Raw genomic sequence first — 18,314 nt, 5'->3', positions numbered from 1 at the left:
ACAATGATCCAAAACAATCCTAAATGACTAATGATGAAGCATACTACTACCTCCAGAAAAAGAACTGATATTTGAATACAAACTGAAACATGCTATTTTCCTCTTTCTTTCATTCTTTTTCTTTTGAGTCTTCTTGTATAAAAATCACTAATATGGAAATATTTTACAAGATTACACTTGTATAATCTATATCTGAATCCTTAGTGCCTCTGGAAGAGGGAAGTGAAGAGAGGGAGGGAAGGATAGAATTTGGAACTCAAAACTTTAAAAAAGAGATAAAAATTATTTTAACTTGTAATTGGAGGCAAATAAAATATTTAAAACACACACATTTAAGCAAAATCATGTAACATGGGATCGTAACTGACACTACATGTCATTTTCCATTTTTGAAGTTTACCATTTGAGATAAAAGAAGAATGCATGTTTTTACTTTACAACCAACATTGTCTTGGTAGTTCTGTTATAATTTACAATTATTTTCATTTGTGATATCTTAATTTATTTATGATATTATGATTTTATTTTCTTTTACTGTTGTTTTCAGTTATGATACAGTTAATTCCTGATTGGTGCAAATAATGAAACCACTGAAGTGGTTGCATTAACACTGCATTTTTCTATTGGGTTGGAAACAATGGCCACATTTTATATTATTAGAACTTTAAATACTGTGGATTCAAATACATGCAACAACTTTAAGGGACTGGTTCATTATTTTCACAGTCAAGAACTATCTCCATTGTAATAATTGGCTCTGTATTCTCTTGGTTCTGCTTTCTCTGCCTGATATCAGTTCATTCAAGTCTTCCCATTTTTTTGGTCTTCTCTCTAACTCTCATTCCTTATGATATAGTAATGTGCCATTGCATTCCTAGAAACAATTTTCTCAGCCATCCCCAAAATTGATGTGCACATAATTTGTTTTTAGCTTTGTTCTGCCTTTAGGTTGCTATAAACGTTTTGGTTTCTGTCATTGACCATAGAGTTAAAAATCTGGTAGTGAGATCCCTGCACTAGAGGGTATAAACAATTTAACATTTTTATTTGCATTATTTCAAATTGTTTTTTTTTTTTCAGAATGGTTGAGCAAGTCTAAAGCTCCATTACCCGCAACTTAGTTATTGGTCCTTATTATTTAAATGAGGATGTGCTCATTTAATTTGGAGGAGACAGCTCACTACTTGAATCTGGCTTTCCTCTCCTGCTAGGGCTAAAATGAATGGCACCACAAAACTGAAAATTCCTCCTTGTAGGAAAATATTTTAGTCTTGTCCTGATATTGTTCTACCTTAAGAATAAGAAATTAAACCCTCCATTTCCTGGCTTTCTTAGATCTCATCTGGAGCAGTCTCCAGGAGACTAGACTGTTCCCCTTGTCTATCCTCTATCCTTCCCTAAGGGAAGCAATCATCACTCTGAAAGTGACAGACAGTTGGAGGCCTGGAAACAGTGATTTCATAGACCAAAACTTCTTTTCATTTTTATCATGAACAACATGTTTGTATCCCAGGATATCTCTCAGACGTGGAGAGCCACATGCTTAGATTGAAGTCTTATGGGCTGGAACAGAGCCTCTTGGCTTGTTACACTCTTGATAACTCCATTTCCCCTGTGTGAAGCTCTGGGGCATCCTTCAGCTCCCACTGAGATAAAGACTAACTCTGGATATCTTTCTGACAAGAAGAACCTGGCAAGCCATTGTGGCCCATCGAATTTTAGCTCCCAAAATGCAAATCTCTATGTCTGACAGATATTCTGGTTTCATTCTTCATCTCTGTAGTAGCTGGAGAATTCCCCAAAGGTTTACAATGGGAAAAACTGAGTCAGGAAGATCTTGGCTTCTAAATGGTATGGTGGGTGGAGTACTGGATTTAGGTCAGGAAGACGTGAGTTCAAACCTGCCTCAGACAATTTACTAGCAGTGTGACCCTGTGTTGATCTGTCTGTGCTTCAGTAAAATGAGGAGATTAGACCTAAGGGCTTCCAAAGACCCTTCCAACTCTGAATCTATGATCCTAGATACTGAATCATTAAGACATTGGAAGTATACTGAAGTAGGAACGAGGCTATTGTGGAATTGCCATTACCTGGGACATTTGCAAGTTATCCTTTCCCCCTTTTGCCCTTTACCAGATTTCCCCTTGGCTTCAGCATTCACTGGGCTTCTATGCTACAACAGAAAACTATACCAGCTGGACTCAAGCTCTCTTCTCTCCCTAACCCCAGCTTCTGCCTGTGCTTTTTTTTTAAAAAAGCTTTTATTGATATGTTTTGTTTTTCTATTGCAATCATTTACATATTACTCCCCCTTGTCTCTTGTAGTAAAGTAAACCAATTAAATAAAAGTCATAATATAATGACCTCATCTGAAAGTACACGCAATGTTCCATATCTGTAGCAAATATGTAATAACTGAAATCTCCATTTTCTCTGCCTCTCACCCCTCATCCCATTGGGGGAAAGAAAGCAAATTCCTAGAGCAAATATTTATAATCAAACAAAGCTAACTTCCTCAATGGCTGTAAACAAAAATGTCTATGTTTCATTCTGTCCTCTAAATATTCCATCTTTCTATTATGGATACTATGTTTCATTCTCGGTCCTCTGGGTTCATAAATTAATGGTCATCGTGTTGATTATGGTCCTTGTGCCTTTCAAAATTGTTTGCTTTTATATTGTTGTTATTGTATAAACTGTTCTCATTTTTCTGTTCATTTCATCCTTCAGCGATTTATTAGTCTTTGAAACTGTTCATTTTTACAATACTGATATCATAGTGCAAATTATTCTAGTTCTGCTTACTTGACTCTGCAGCAGTTCACACAAGTCTTTCTGTCTTTTTGAAATTACCTGTTTACTCATTCTGTACTCCATCACATTCATAGTCCATACCTTTTCCAGCTCTTCTTCAATTGGTGAACATGCCTTTAGTTTCCAGGGTTTGTTTGTCTTTTTCTTTTAACCGACACAAAAAGATCTGTTACAAATATTTTTGTACATAAAGGACCTTTTTTTCTCTTTCTTTGATCAAATGTTTATATATATTCGCACTCCATGCCTTTTTTCCTACAGCCCCACCAACATCTATCATTTTCCTTGTTTGTCATCTTTGCCAATCTAGTGAATGTCAGACAGAGCACCAGAATGACTTTAATTGGTATTTCTCTAATGAGGAGTGGTTTGGAGTATTTTTATAAATATACCTATATGAAATATGAAATATGGTTTCTTTCCTTGAGAACTAACTGTCCCTATTCTTAAACCATTTATCAATTGGGAAATGGTTCTTGTTATAAATTTTAGTTGGTTCCTTATGTATCTTGGAAATGAGACCTTTATCAGAAAAACTTGGGGAAAGATTTTTCCCCAGTTGTTTTCCTTTTAATCTGAGCTTTATTGGACTTGTGAGTACAAAGAATTTTTTATGTGATCAAAATTATCCATTTTATCTTCTCCGAACTTCACTATTCGTTGTTTAGTCATGAACTTTTCTCCTATCCATAGATCTGATAGGTAATTTTTTCCATGTCTTTCTGATTTATTTATTTATTATATAACTTCTTATATCTAGGTCAGTATCCATTTGGAGATTATCTTTGCATAAGGTGTGAGGCATTGAAGTAAATCTAATTTCTTCCATAGTGCTGTCCAATTTCCCCCAGGAGTTTTTGTTAAGTCGTGAATCCTTATCACAGTCACTGGAATCTTTGTGTTCATTGAATACTAAGCTACCAGATACATTTCTTTCTGCATTTTGTGTATCTGACCTGTTCAACTGATCGATGTCTCTACTTTGGTATTGGCTGTGGGAGAGCTAAGGTAGGGGTAGCCCTGGAATGGAGATACAGGCTTATGTCTGAGATTGCAAGGAACATTTAGATCCAAGATGAATTTCAGAATGCTGAGAGAGGCAGGAGAAGTAGGGAGACACAAATTCTCTCCCTCCCATGTCCTAGCTTTCTCATTTAAACTCCAATATCAAGGTACCAGAGCACAATCCATTGTTGATTGGAGCTTCTCCCTGAGTCTCCTGGGAGCAGTGAGAGTGACTGGGTGAATCAAAGGGAGATAACTAGTCTGAGTGCTGCCTGGAGGGGCTCCTAGGAAGTTTCTATTTCATTTTCTTTGCATAATAAATCATCTAACTGCAGTGTGATAATGTCTTAATAATCAAAATATAGAGGATTGGTCAGAATGAAGCACAGTCTCCATCTGTAGAGCAGATTTTAGGATGAGAGACTTAGATTAGGGGCTTTAGAATTCATCAAGTCCCAACACCTCATCTGACCCATGAAGAAATGGAGACCCAGAGAGGGCAAGATCGATGGAGGCAGGATTCAAACGCTGTTCCTCTGACTCCAATCCTGAGGCTGTTCCATTGGGTGAGGGGGAAGACTGTTGACAGGAGAGTCAGGAGAGATCTTTTGCATCTATACTCAGGTTTAGACCCACCTTGGCCAGTGGCTGGGGCACAGCACCACCTAGTGGCGAATTTCTTTATTACACCCTGATTTGTAAGTTAAAGGTAAAAGAAACCTTCCTGGAGACCTGTGGCCCAGGACATTCACCAAGTAGCACAGGCACACCCTACCATCATCGTGAAAACCGATCAAAGCACATAGCACATTTTGAAAAGATCAATGGAATACTCCCCCAATTAATCAATCAGTCAGGCCTTCATCAATTACTTATTATGTGCTGGCTTACTCAGGCTACTGTGTGACACTGGACGAGTCATTGAAGACTCTGGTCCTCAGTTTTCTCATCTGTCAAATGAGAGGTAGAATGAGATGGCCTCTTCAGTCCCTCCCAGCTCCCTAGCTATGGTCTTGTGTATCTTTCATCTCCAAGGTCCCCTTTAGTTAGGATGATCTGTGAATCTCTGCTCAGGAGCTGGAGACCCTGTTGGGGTGAATGGAGAAAGAAGCCAGCCTTGATCTGGGGACTGCAAAGGGAAGCAGGCTTCCCCAGTTCCATGGGGGAGTCCTTGGAAGCAGGAGGAAGAAGCCTCAGAACTGGTGCTTGCCCCATGAATTCTCCCTCCTTGCCTCTGTTTCTTGGGGCACCTAGGTCTTTGAAGGCTCATCTCAGAGCAGGCCTGTCAGAGGCCTTTCCTGGCCCCCCAACTTCCAGTGCCTTCTCTGCTGCTATATCCAGGGGTGGGCTGAACATAGTTCTAGCTGGTTGGCTGAAAGCCAACTGTTAAGTTTCCAGTGTGAGCATTTACACCTTAGAAATTGGCAAAGGCTACAAAGGGGACCTTGGCACTTGTCGTTTTGTTGATTGTCTATGCTTATGAAAATGTTGAGGAAAATGTTAATAAGCAAGATTAAATATAAGAGCGTGTGTGAATATCTCCCCCATCCAGCTGGTTGTTAAACGTTTTCCAGCTGAGCCCTTTTGTTTGAATTGTGTAAATTCAAATCCCTGTATCTGTGCATATGCCTGGATACCTATGTAGCACAGAGCCTGGCACATAGTAGGTGCTTAATAAATGTTTAGTGAATGAATAAATGAGTGAGTGAGTGAGTGTTGTCTCCCCTCTGAGGTCAGGAACTCTTGGGCCTTTGTGAATCCTCTGTGCCTACTCCACAGTGTGTCATAGGAGCAGAGAGTTCGAGCTCAAAGGTTCTTACAGCAATCTGGTCTAATCCCTGCATTTCCCAGATGAGGAGCTGGAGGCCCTAAAGACGACAGGACTTGCCCAGTTCTCACCAGTTGGACAATGACACTAATGATGAGAGCAACCACAATAACTGGCATTTGTAAGATACTTTAAAGTTTGTCATGCTCTTGACAAATATCTGCATGGTTTATTCTCATGGCAAATCTGGGAGGGAGGCTCTCTTGGGAGCATAATCCAGAACTGAAATGGCTCTCAGAGGCCTCATGTTCTGTCCCCTCAGTTTTCAAATGAGAAGCCAAGGTCTGGATATGGTAAGTGATGTATTCAAGGCCTTATATGTAAGTAAATGAGTCAAACAGGATTCAAACCCAGGTCCTCTGGTTGCAGATCTAATCCTTTCCAATGTGCTGTGCTTCTTCCTTTAATAATGGGTGTTTAATAAATGCATGCAAGAGTGAGTGACTATGAGAACTGCAGCTCTAGTGAGGAAGCATCATGTGCAGTCAGATCTTTTTGGCTGGGGGTTGGGGTGAGATTAGAGAACAGAAGAGTCCTATGTGTTGGCAATGCATTGTAGATGAGCGTGGTTTCAGTGGTTATATTTGGGGCTGGTGACAGTTGGGAAGTCACTGTTTCCCAGGGACAGGTTCAGACCTTGTTCATTTCATTTGGTGGGAATGACTGGCTCTTGGGTTTGGACTATGACCACCTGCCTAGCCTTTCCCTGCTCCCATTGAAATGTCTGTTGCCATGGTATGAGCTGATGACAAAGATGGAAGAGCAGAAGGTAATTCTGCTTTGGTAGGAGAGACGATGGGAGGGGTTAATTTGAGAGAAGCTTGGAAAAGGGGGCACTAGGTGGGGGGGCCATTGAATAACACAGAAATAGGAGTTTTGCTCAGAAAGTGGGGAGCCATTGGAGATTATTGAGCAGAGGAGTTAGCTATGTAAAAATGAGCATGTATACAGATGGGGATAGGAACGGACCTGTGATTTCTCTGATGTAACTCACTATATCAGGGCAGGCTGGTACCTTCTCTGCAATCTGGAAAGCGTGTGAAGGACAGATTGGAGGGGTCAGAGAGCAGAGGTGGGAGAACTGGAAAGGAGGCTATCGCACCAGCTGGTGTATTGGAAGGCCTATGCTAGGGCACCATCAGGGGTGGCAGCAACATCAGGAGGAAGAGGATCAGAGAGAAGACATGTTGTGGTGATATGAGAGATGCCTCTCTGGGCCTTAGTTTCCTTCATCTGTAAAATGAGGGGGTTGGAATAGATTAGGAATGAGTTTGTGTTTTGTTACTTGCTTGTTTGTTTGTTTTGTGGGGCAGTGAGGGTTAAGTGACTTGCCCAGGATCACACAGCTAGTAAGTGTCAAATGTGTGAGGCTGGTTTTGAACTCAGGTCTTCCTGAATTCAGGCCTGGTGCTTTATCCACTGTGCCACTCAGCTACCCCATAAGCCTGTTTAAAAAAATATTTTGATAACTGCCTTTCAATATGAATGGTTTCCTTTGTAATCCTATGGATTTAATCTCATACCTTTAATTTGTTATTCCAAAAAGGTGTCCATAAGCTTCTCCAGATAACCTAAGGTCATTTGTGCTGCAAAAAGGGTTATGAGACTCTGGGCTTTGATGACCTCTCCGGTCCCTTCCCACTGGAGCTGTGAGCTGGAGGTCTTAGACTGGCCAAGGGAATCAAGAGATCTAGGTTTAAATCCAACCTTTACTATGGAATCTTGGGTGAAGCACTTTATCGCCTGGAAACTCAATTTTTCCACCTACTAATGGGAATTATTATTATTATTATCATTATTACTGTTGATAGTAATACATGGGTAGCTGGTTGGTGTAGTGGATACAGTCCTGGACCTGAAGTCAGAAAGACCTGAGGTCAAATCTGGCCTCAGACACTTAGCAGCTGTATGACTGTGGGCAAATTATTTAACCTTGATTCTCCTTGGTTTCTTTATTTGTAAAATGGGGATAATAATAGGAGGTACCTTTCAGGCTGTTGTGAGGATCAAGTGCGTCGATATGTTAAAGCCCTTGGCCAACCTTAAAGCATAATAAAAATGTTAGATGTCGTTATGATAATAATTCATGTGTTCCAAGTCATAACTGTACTCATGAGGTGGCAGCGGGAGGGGGCGGGGTCATATCCTCTAAAGGACCAGAAGCTGAGGTACAGGGATGTGGCTGGCTAATTTGGCATTAGATTTGAGCATAACATCTAATTTTTGCTTCCATCTCTGGAGAATATAAATAGCCAAAATCCCAAGAGAGATAAAGACTTTTTGGCAAAAAAATAAAAAATCCCCAGACAATATTGAGCAGTCTGTTAGCATAACCCAGCAGATTCCATTCCCATGAAAACAAGGCAGCTTTCTTCCTCTCAGTTCGGGGTTACACTCCTGATCCCTGTGACCTTGATCATGCTCCCAGAAGGGCCCACTTTGCCCAGCATGAGTCACTGGAAGAGTGACTCAGAACAATTGTGTGACAAAGCAAGGACTGTGTGGAGCTGGGCAGGCCGCATCCCTTCTCCCAGTCCCCTACTGGGCCTGGCACTGGACACAAAATGCTCTCTCCTTGTAGCAGAGGTGGAGAAATAATTTCTGTTGAATCCTTAAATTGGAGCATATTTTCATAATTATGTGTTTTAAATTGTTCTTGATATCAACTTAATTAAGCCTGCTGGTCTGTATGAGTCATTGCTGTGGTGTGGGGCCGCACAGTCTTAGGGGAAGCTTAGAGGGTTCCATTCTTCCTGGAGAGCAGGAGAGTGGCTGGGATGGGCCTTGTGGAGCAGGGAGAATAGATTGCCCATGGTGCTTGGGTGACTCCTGGGACATCTACTGAAGTAGTGGAGGAGGCGGCTGGGTGGTGCAGTGGTTAGAGCACTGGACTTGGAGTCACCATAGACTTCATCCCTTGCCTTAGAAACACTTTCTGGCTGTGTACAAGTCTGGACAAGTCACTTGTGCCTCAGTTTCTTCATCTTTAAAATGAGATGGCTGGACTTGATGGCTTCTAAGCCTCCTTCCAGCTCTTTCCGTGATTAGGATTGAACTGGATCAGTTTATATAATACACAAGAGGCAAGGGTAATGGGTAGAATACTGGGTTGGGAATTAGGATAACGTGGGTTCAAATCCTGCCTCAGACACTCAGTAGCAGTGTGATAGTAAGCAAGCCACTTAGCTTCTCTGGGCCTCAGTTTCCCCATTTGTAAAGTGAAGGGGCTGGACTTGGTGGCTTGCAGCCACCCATCTGTGATCCTATTCAGGTACATCTAAGCATTTTTAAAAGGCTATATCAAATGAAGGAAAAGAGGTCTAGTTTAGGCCTTGAAGATGCTACACAAAGAAAACCTTCTCAATCATAGGCTGGTAGAATGAGAGCTGGGAAGTGTCTCAGAGCTCACCTGCTCCTGCCTGTCACTTGACAGATGAGGAAAATGAGCACAGAGAAAGGAAGGAAGTAGTAGCCAATCCACCGATGCACATTTATTAAGTGTCTACTGTGTGCCAGGCGCCATGCTAACCTCTGGCATGCAAAGAAAGGTAAGAACAATCCAAGAAGAGATCCCTTGGTTCTCTATTCAGTGCTCTTTCTTCCCTCTTTTAAAAAGAGATGAGAAGACTGGACTCTTCTGCCTTCCCCACCCCCACACTTACTCCTGGAGCCCCACATGCAAGGCATTTTAAAAAGCAAGGAATCATTCTGAATAACAAGCATGTGTTAAGCACCTACTGAGTTCTAGACACCATGCTAGGTACTGGGGATAAAAACACCAAAGTGAAAATGTCCATCTCTAGGTATAGACAAGACCCACAAGAGGCAAAAAACCATGGCCGAGAAGGGAGTAGCAGGCAGACAGAGCAGGAAAGGCCTTGAGCTGAGTCTTGAAGGGAACCAGGAATCCCAGGAAGCAGGGGATGTGGGGTTGTACTGACCAAATCCAGTGGATTGGGAGTGAGAAGCTGTGGGTTTGCATTTTCATTTCATTGCTTGCTCTCTGTGTGATGAGCTAAGGGTCCTTCGGTTCTCATTCCCATGAATCCAAAGTCTCTGGCCCTGAGACTTCTCTTCCCCTACACTGGGAGGGCACTTGACAGTTCATCCCTCAGAAAGTAGCTTTTTTCATGTCTTTTTTGAGCCACAAAATCTTCAGGAGTCAATAGAATCTGGGGCCAAGAAAAGAAAAGTCTGTGTCTTTAAAATTCCCCAGACTCTTAGAGATGTGAAATGCATGCTTTTAAAAATCTACAGAAGGAAGCCATGCCTGCTAGCTCCCCTCTTTACCCTGCTCCCCAACTTAAACACCTGGCCAAAGCCACTTGGGCTCTGCTGCCACATTTGTCCCCTCGGGGCTTCAGGGATCAGCTGCTTTGTTTCAGCCAGTACTCCTCTTGATGCCTACCACCTATGGGGGAACATGATTTTTTCCAAAAAAGGATGATTTGGTTTGGAGTTAGAAGACCCGCATTCAAATACCCATGCTATTCCTTAGTCCCTTGGGAATCTCATCTCACTTCCCGTGCCCTCAGTTTCCTCATCTGTAAAATGAAGAAGGCCATTGGACTTAGTGGCCTCCAAGATCCCTTTTCCATTTGTAAATCTATGATCCAAAGATCTTCCTGCCTAGAGGAAATGATTTTGGATTTTTTTAGCTTCTGACTCACCAGTTAGCCTTAAGTACAATGGGAAATAAACACCTCTTTACTTAAAATTAGAGGTTGTGGGGAGGGGAGGAGGGAGAGGCCTCATGTGTGAGTGTCATAGTCTGGTTGTAAAGCCTGATTTCAATCTCGGGGAAAAGATGGCACTGATCTTAACAGGGCAGCCTGGGGCTGAACTGCTTTATTTCGCCACCAGTGGGGCTAGGGGAGGGGAGTAGGACAAATATCTCCATTTGAAATCCTTGGTATTAGGAAATAATGAAGCTTTTACAATCACAGCATCTGTGTTTCCTTCCTGGCTCTGGGCGATTGAGGACAAGTAACTTTTCTGAGCCTCCATTTCCCTACCTGTAAAAATAAGAGAATCAGAATAGATGACCCCAGGGAGCCAGTGACTGAAGACATTACGTAATTTATCTAAGGCTTTTCCTTCCTGATTATTCCTTGGTCTCACTAAAAAGGCTCCTGTGATCTTGGCTTCTTTGAGGTTGCTGGTGGCTCAGCCACCGACCCTTGGAGTGGGTTTGGAAGAGTCACACATTTGAGATTTCCAGCTGGAAGGGGTCATAAAGGTGACCTAGCCTCATCCCCTGCTTTACAGATTCACTACCATCACCCTCCCCCATGCCTTGTATTTATTTGTATTGTATTGCAACAAGGCTTTTATTTTTATTATATTTATTTATATTGTATTGTATTTGGTTATATTGTATACATTTTGTATCTACTTCTATGTAGACATACTTGTTCCTCCCAATAGACTGGAAACCCCTTGGGAACAAGAACTAATTCGTTTTTACCTGTGTATCCCCATTACCACGAAACATTCAGATGTTTAATAAATACTTATCGATTCATGTTCTTGGTTGCCCTAATCCAACCCCTTCCTATTAAGGGAGAGGAAACTGAGACTCAAATAAAGGGAGAAACTTGCTTACGGTTGAATGAGTCAAAAAGTCAGGGGGCCAATGAGCTTGATTAAGTGCCTAGGATGTGCCAGGCACTGTGGTAGGTGCTGGGGGTACAAAGAAAGGCTCCAACAGTCCCTGCTCCAGAGGAGCTCCAAGGAGAATAGGGGAGACGTGGAAACAACTGGGTACAAACGCACATATAGTCACATACCATGATACATACATATCCCTATATACAACATATGATATATACAGACGTATATGAGATAGATAGAAATATAGTGCTGGGGTTTGAACCCAGGTCCTGGGAGTTTGGATCCAGTGTTCTCTCTACTCATTTGGCATTTAAGTAGTTAAAAACACCTATTGATTGACAACTTACAAAGTAATAGAATAGGTACAACCTCCCTCCTCTCTGCAGCTAGGTGGCACAGTGGATAGATTTTTGGGTTTGGAGTCAGAAAAGCCTAAGTCCAAATTCTGCCTCAGAGACTTGGTAGCTGTGTGGCCCTGGATAAGTCACTTATCTCAGTTTCTTCATCTGTCAAGTTGGGATAATATAGCACCTTTCCTCCCCCCATAGCTATTGTGAGGATCAAATGAGGTAATTCTTTTAAAGTGCTTACCCAGTCTTACAACGTTATGAGATATCCTAGCTGACATTATGTAAAGGTTGGTCATAAGACACAATGCCCTAAAGCCTCATTTTAACTTCGGGGTCTTCAGTTGAGTCCGTCCTCCTTCTGGCAGCCCTCGGCATGACACTGACTCCCTCCCCTTCATCCTCCGACAGATCTGGACAGAGATGAAGAAGAACTGAACTGAATAGCCCATCGATGAAGGACAAATCACTGGAGGCTCCAGATCCGACTCCATGCCACGTTTTGTGCTCCGTGTTTATGTCTGCCTGGATCCTCATCCCTTCTGGGGTCCTGCATAATCACAATTAGATAGAGCCCAGCCATACCCAGTTGCATGCAATTATCACAGCTCCATCGCTCCCTTGGGGTGCCCCAGCTTGAGAAAGGCTAGCCTCAATGCCTCGTGACCTTTGACAGCCTGTGAATGACAAATCAAAAGTCAGCCTGGCACAAGTCATCAGCTGGGCTTCCTGCTCATCTACAGCCCGAGGAGAAGGAAGGAGAGAATGACAGACTCTGCAAATAAAGGTAAGAGAAACTTACACCTGGGGCAGATTAAAGGCACGGGGAGGGAAGGGGGAGCTTCCCCAGAATGCGGAGGGAGCTATCCAGGGATCCCTGGCGTGCTGGCAGCTCGCGGTCTCCCATTCTGCAAAATTCGTTATATAATAGATGACAGCCGGGCTTTCGTTGCTGTTGCTGTTGCTGTTGCTGTTGCTGTTGTTGCTGTTGCTGTTACAGAGAAGCCAGTTTCTAGGTTCCAACCACTGTTATTTCATTAGAAGTTGTGATGCTGAATTAGGCAAATAGGTTCATTTTAGGCATTTTGCATTTCATCTAGGATGACTTAATGCCTCGATTTCCTTTGCACTCAGTACTCAGAGAGGGATGGAGAAAGGGAGAGAAGCCCAAACGTGGGAAATGATTTGGGGGGAGGGGGGGAAGAAAAAGAATAAATGACTGCATGTCATAATTGACAGAAAGGTTTTAGGTGAAAAGCGATTTCATTATCCAGAAGCACACGGGTCCTGACTTCCGGGCTGGGGATTTAAGATCTCTTTGGAAGACAGCTGGGGAATCCCTGCCAGTGACTATTAATCCTTTCCAGGCCCAGAGGGGCACCAGCTAGCTGACCTTCAGGACGGGGTACGTTGCAGATATTTAACCGGAAAACGCGCAGAAAAGCACCAAGGCAAACCCTGGGGTTCTGGAAATGAGGGACGAAGGAGGGTAGATATTTGTTCCCCTGGAGCGAACGAGAAGGGGCGCGCTGCTGGGAAGGCAGCCGAGGCTATGGGGAGCATTCTCAGGGGTCTCGAGCCCTTCATTTGGCGCCGGCGCCAGGTCGCAAAATGGGCTGGGGGTCGTGGAGGGGCCGGAAGGAGCTGCCAGTGCCCGCGCTGCCAGGATGCCTGGCGACCGTCTCGAGGACTCCCTCCGGCAGGGGGTTGCTGTCGGTATCGTTATAGGATGCTGCACTTGCTCCTGCTAAGACTCAGACAGGAAGATCTCCGTCGTCCTTCCTCCTTCCTCTTACCTTCTCCCTTTCATCCTCCCTCCCTCGGCGTTTGCCATGATTCATGTTTGGGTTGCATCAGGGAGGGGCCAGGAAGCGGCGGATTCCAGGCTTTTTGAAAGACCGCTGAACTGGGGGTGGGCCTCCCATTCTCTCCGCCCCCTCCCCATCCTCAGCCTTGCTTCCCTCTTCTGAGGAGGGCTTAGCGGTGCTCCCGGATGGATGCGGGCTGCAGCCGCTGGCGGGCGAGGGTTACCACCATGACCGCCGCGCGCCGTGGGGGGTGGGGCTGGAGCTGGGGCTGCGGGAACCCCCAGGGCCGTGGGAGCGCAGTCTCTCCCTTTGCCCCGTGGTGGGGAATCGAGGCGCCGGAGTGGGGCGGGCGCGGCGCAGCCTTGGCCCCCGCTGGCTTCTAGGAGGCGCCGGCGCTGCCCTTGAACCCTGGGGGCTGGCTGGCTGGCGGCACGGCGTGGCCCGATGCTCGGATGCTCGAAGCGCCACCCTCTCCTCTAATCCAGTGCTTGGCTCGGATAGGGGATCTTCAGGCTGCAAGGTCTGAGGCTGGCTGCACAGGCCTCTGCAGCTTGGCCCTGCTGCTTTCCTCCGCCTCCCTAGCCCCCCCACCCCCAATACCCCTCCTCCTCCTCCTTGCGCCCTCTTCCTTCCTGCTCTCTCTTCGCTGCTCCCCGGTCTCCCCTCCTTGTCCCAGGGTCCTGATTCGCTGCTCCGAGGTCCCCATTCCTTGCTCCTCCCTGGTCTCCCCTCCTCGCTCCAGACTCAGTTTATCCCGCTTCCCTCCTTCTTGCTCCAGGTTCTCTGGTCAGCGCTTCTTCCTATTCCCTCCTTTCCACCCGTGGTTCCCTAGAGCTCTCTGTGCCATCCTTCCAGCTCCAGTTCCCACAGTTCCCTTTTCCCTGTTCCACACTCGCTGCTTCTCTCCTCAGCAACCATCGTATTGCCAAACAAAACCTGAGAGATCCAGACCAAATGCTGATCAGGCCTGGAGGAAGGATAGATTGGGTCTGTTTGGAATAATCAGGGAAGGCTTCCTGGCAGAGGTGGAATTTGAGCAGGGAGGTGATTTCACGGGCAGAATTTCAACAAGCCAGAATTAAATGTCTAGTTATTTACTTAATCAATCTGCAAATGTATATGGAGCATGTACCATGTGACTGAGCAGCTGAGCTGAGATTTAAACCAAGATCTTCTCCAGATCCAGGACTATTTTCACTATGCCGCATGACCTCTTCTCACTCCATCAATCCCCCCCCCCCCAATCAACTAAGCTCACAAAGATATGTGTGTGCATGCATGTATGTATAGGTATATATGTATTATACATATTCACATGACATAACAGTACATCACAAAGAACCGTATAAATGCTAGCTATTCTTTGCATCTCTTTTACATACTGTATAGCTACCAGCAGAATGTAAGCTCTTTGAAGGCAGGTACTGTTCTATTGACTTTGTATCCCCAGCACTTATCGTAGCACAGTGCCAGGCACATAGTAGGCAGTTTATGAATATATATATATATATATATATATCATTTGTGCAGTGTAGATTTCCCAGGTGAACACCCTACTAGGAGTTTGCCCAAGATGCTTCCCTCGCCATGTACAGAGATGACAGTAACTCCCTCTACGCATCCCTCCCCAATAACCTAGCCAAAACCCAATACTAAACTAAATGATGAGGCTCCTACAGAAATATGCTCAACAGTTCCCAACTTTTAGTAGAATACATGTTCTATTTGGAGCCCAGCTATCCCAAGAGGGCAGAAATGACTTGGAGTTTTAGTACTAACATACTAGACTCTAAGCCATTTAAATTTTCCAGATTTTTTGCAAACAAGACTTCGGTGTTTTAGTATTTAATGTTGCAAGAAGAAGCATGGCTTTCGTAGAAGGCAAGAAGCCTGGGTTCAAGTTTTGCCTTTAACACAAACTGGATATGGGCCTACAAGCACTCACCTCTCAATGACTAGACAAATCCCTAAGATTATAAATTACAGACAAGTTGGGGGTGATAGAGGGAGTTACCATACCAGGAGCTCCTCATATATTACAATAAGATCAAAAGTACTTACTCCCCCATTTCCTCTCCCTCCCTTCAAACCCCCCATCTTAAAGCCTAAAGTAAATTTCTCAACCTAGCAAATGTGAGCATAGTAGAAAATAGTCTGCAGTCACCATTTCTAAGATTGCCTCTGATTCATTATAAAAGTGAAAAAAAATTCAGGAAATGTTGAATGTGCAGTGTTAATGTAACTGGGTCTACAGTAGGAGGTCTTTGAGTTAGCAGGCACTTGACCCATTGCTTGTTCAGCATCACTGCTTACCCCACGTCTATGTGGATACCCAACTTTACCCATCAAGACCTACTCTTACCCCCATTAGGCAGGAAACCCACATTGTATTCCTTTAAGACAAGACTTTTTTCCCCCAGAGCAATGAGGGTTAAGTGACTTGCCCAGGGTCACACAGCTAGTAAGTGTCAAGTTTCTGAGGCTGGATTTGAACTCAGGTCCTCCTGAATCCAGGGACGGTGCTTTATCCACTGTGCCACCTAGCTGCCCCAAGACTTCTTTTTAATCTAAAATAACAGACTCTCCAACCCCCACTTTGATTGGGAAGGGAGTTAATTTTCTTTCTTTTTTCCCCTTTCATTTCCTAGAGTCAGGGAGAAGCAGCATGGCCTGGAGGATAGGGTTAGGATGATGTGGGCTCTCTAACTATGGATAGACAAAAGGTCACTCACATCCCATTTGATGCTCACAAATGTAAAGTGACACGGATTCAAAAAGTCAACATCACGAGTGTAAGATATGAAGATGTGAGTAGACAGATACTTACTGGAAAAAGGTTCAGGAGTTTTAGTGAACTGCTAACTCGGTCTTGGTCTCCAGTGCGATATGTCAGCCAAGGAAGTAAATACGATTTTGAGCTGCATTAAGAGAATCAACCTTGGCATCCAGGACTAGGAAGTCCTGCTGTAAACTGTGCTGCCCAGGGTAATAGAACTCTGGCCTGGGATTCAAGAAGACTCATCTTTGGGAGCTGAAATCTGGCCTCAGACATTTATTAGCTGTGTGACCCTGGGCAAGTCACTTCACCCTGTATGCCTCAGTTTCCTCATCTGTAAAATAAGCTGGAGCAGGAAATGGCTCTGTTGAGAAAACCCCAAATGGGGTCATGAAGAGTCAGACGTGACTGAACAACAACTAACCTGCCCTGTTTAGAGCATGTAGGGATTATCATAGTCTGTTTTGGCTCCTACATTTGAGGAAGGACATGGAGAGTATCCAGAGGAAGCAGCCAAGGTGGTGAAGGGTCATGTCAGGACTATGTGCAGGCATAGGGATGTTTTAGCCTAAAGAAGACTGGGACAGAGTCTGGGGAAACATCACCACCTTCAAATATCTGAAGGGCTGGCCCATGGGAGAAGTTTCAACTTGTTCTATTTGACCCAAAAGGCAGAGTGAGGAGCAACTGGTAGGAGCTGGAGGGGGACAAATCTAGACTTGACGTCAGGAAGAATTTCGTACCTAAACGTTTGTGTGGGCTGCCTCTCCCCCACTGGAGGTCTTCCAACAAAGGCTGAAATCACCACAGGCTGGATGTGTTGTGAGACAGAAGTTGGACTGGATGACCTTTGAGGTCCTTTCCAATTGTAATTGGAGAAGAAGGTACTCATGAGAAGAAGGTACTCCTGGTACTATTATTCTCATTTATCAGATAAAAAAAACCTGACCTGCTCAAGGTCACCCATCAAGGAAGTGGTGGAGTCTTGCTCAAGCCCATTTGGAGTTTTATGACTCCAAATTTATTCTATCTACTCCATCCCAGTGTTTTGGTTGATTTGTATAGAGCATCGGTCAGGACAAAGCCATCTCTTTAAAAGGAAAATTAATACCATGAAGAGAAGTCTTTGAATTCACCAGGTTGTGCTTACTGAAAGATACCAGGGCAAAAAAAAAAAAAGAGGAAAAAGGCTTGTGATGGGCTGAAGTTTGAAGTTTCTGTCCAATCCTTTTTCACCTTGGGTTGATACTGAAAAGAAAGGAAAGAAAGAAATAATCATTTATTAAGCACCCACTATGTTCTGGGCACTGTGCTGAGTGCTCTGGGAGGTAGCAGTTCTGATGTTCATTTTACAGCTGAGGTGACAGAGGGGAAGTGACTAGTCCGGGGTCACAACCAGTAAGTGTCTGAGAGACTAGATTTAAACTCAAGTCTTCTTGATTCTAGGCTCAGCACCATATCCACTGCACCACCTAGCTGCCTAAAAGAATCCATTAGCTCAGTAAGTATGCTTTAAACTACCCCCCCCCCCCGCACATATACATACTTTTGTTTTGAAGAAGAGAGTTCATTTGCAGTTTTTCTTTTTCCCAGAATAGAAGATGGAGTCAGGATGCTATGGTTTCAAATATTGCCTTAGATGCATCCTGTCTGTGTTATGCTAGGCAAGTCACCTGGCCTCTCCCAGTGTCTAAGGTAACACTCCAAGACTCTTTGATGCAGAATGGTTTCTAATTTGTGTTGGTACAAGGAGTTTACTCACTTGAGAGTTCCCTCCTGATGAAATCACAGGTCTGGACCGTGATGGACCAAAATGTTTCCTAGAAGCCTTTCTGATTTCTGGTGGGAGCAAAGATCCATCTGTGTTAGGTAGGCTACCAGTGAGGTTGGGAACAATGGGAGATGGAGAAGGGTGGAGGATGCTAACAGTGGCATGCCTGTAGGAAATGGAAGCATTGACTCCTTCCCCCTCAATTCCCAGGGTATTTCCACTGGAAATACAGGCAAAGTCAGTATTGGAGTCAACAGTGTGATGTGGCAGTCAAGAACCCTAATGTAAATAGAGTATAAAGGAAGAAAGAAGTGCTGGGCCCCTGTATCTGGCTTTGCTCAAATCGCATTGC

At 44.2% G+C, this 18,314-nt stretch overlaps 1 protein-coding gene across 3 annotated transcripts in view; it reads left to right on the top strand.

Annotated features, from left to right (window-relative positions):
• Positions 1-18,314, top strand: part of DNAJC6 (DnaJ heat shock protein family (Hsp40) member C6) — a 194,229-nt gene that overhangs the window by 16,216 nt on the left and 159,699 nt on the right. For 2 of the 3 annotated variants that reach the window (XM_044002152.1, XM_044002153.1), the window contains exon 2: positions 12,019-12,394. The gene's annotated coding sequence lies outside the window, so the exon portion shown is untranslated. Of the gene's footprint in view, positions 1-12,018; positions 12,395-12,464; positions 13,013-18,314 lie in introns of those variants that run through there. The other variant, XM_044002154.1, reaches the window with a different exon arrangement.

Source organism: Dromiciops gliroides, chromosome 4 (genome assembly GCF_019393635.1).
Source record: "Dromiciops gliroides isolate mDroGli1 chromosome 4, mDroGli1.pri, whole genome shotgun sequence".
Lineage (NCBI taxonomy): Eukaryota > Metazoa > Chordata > Mammalia > Microbiotheria > Microbiotheriidae > Dromiciops > Dromiciops gliroides.
This window is presented reverse-complemented; position numbering and strand designations above follow the sequence as displayed.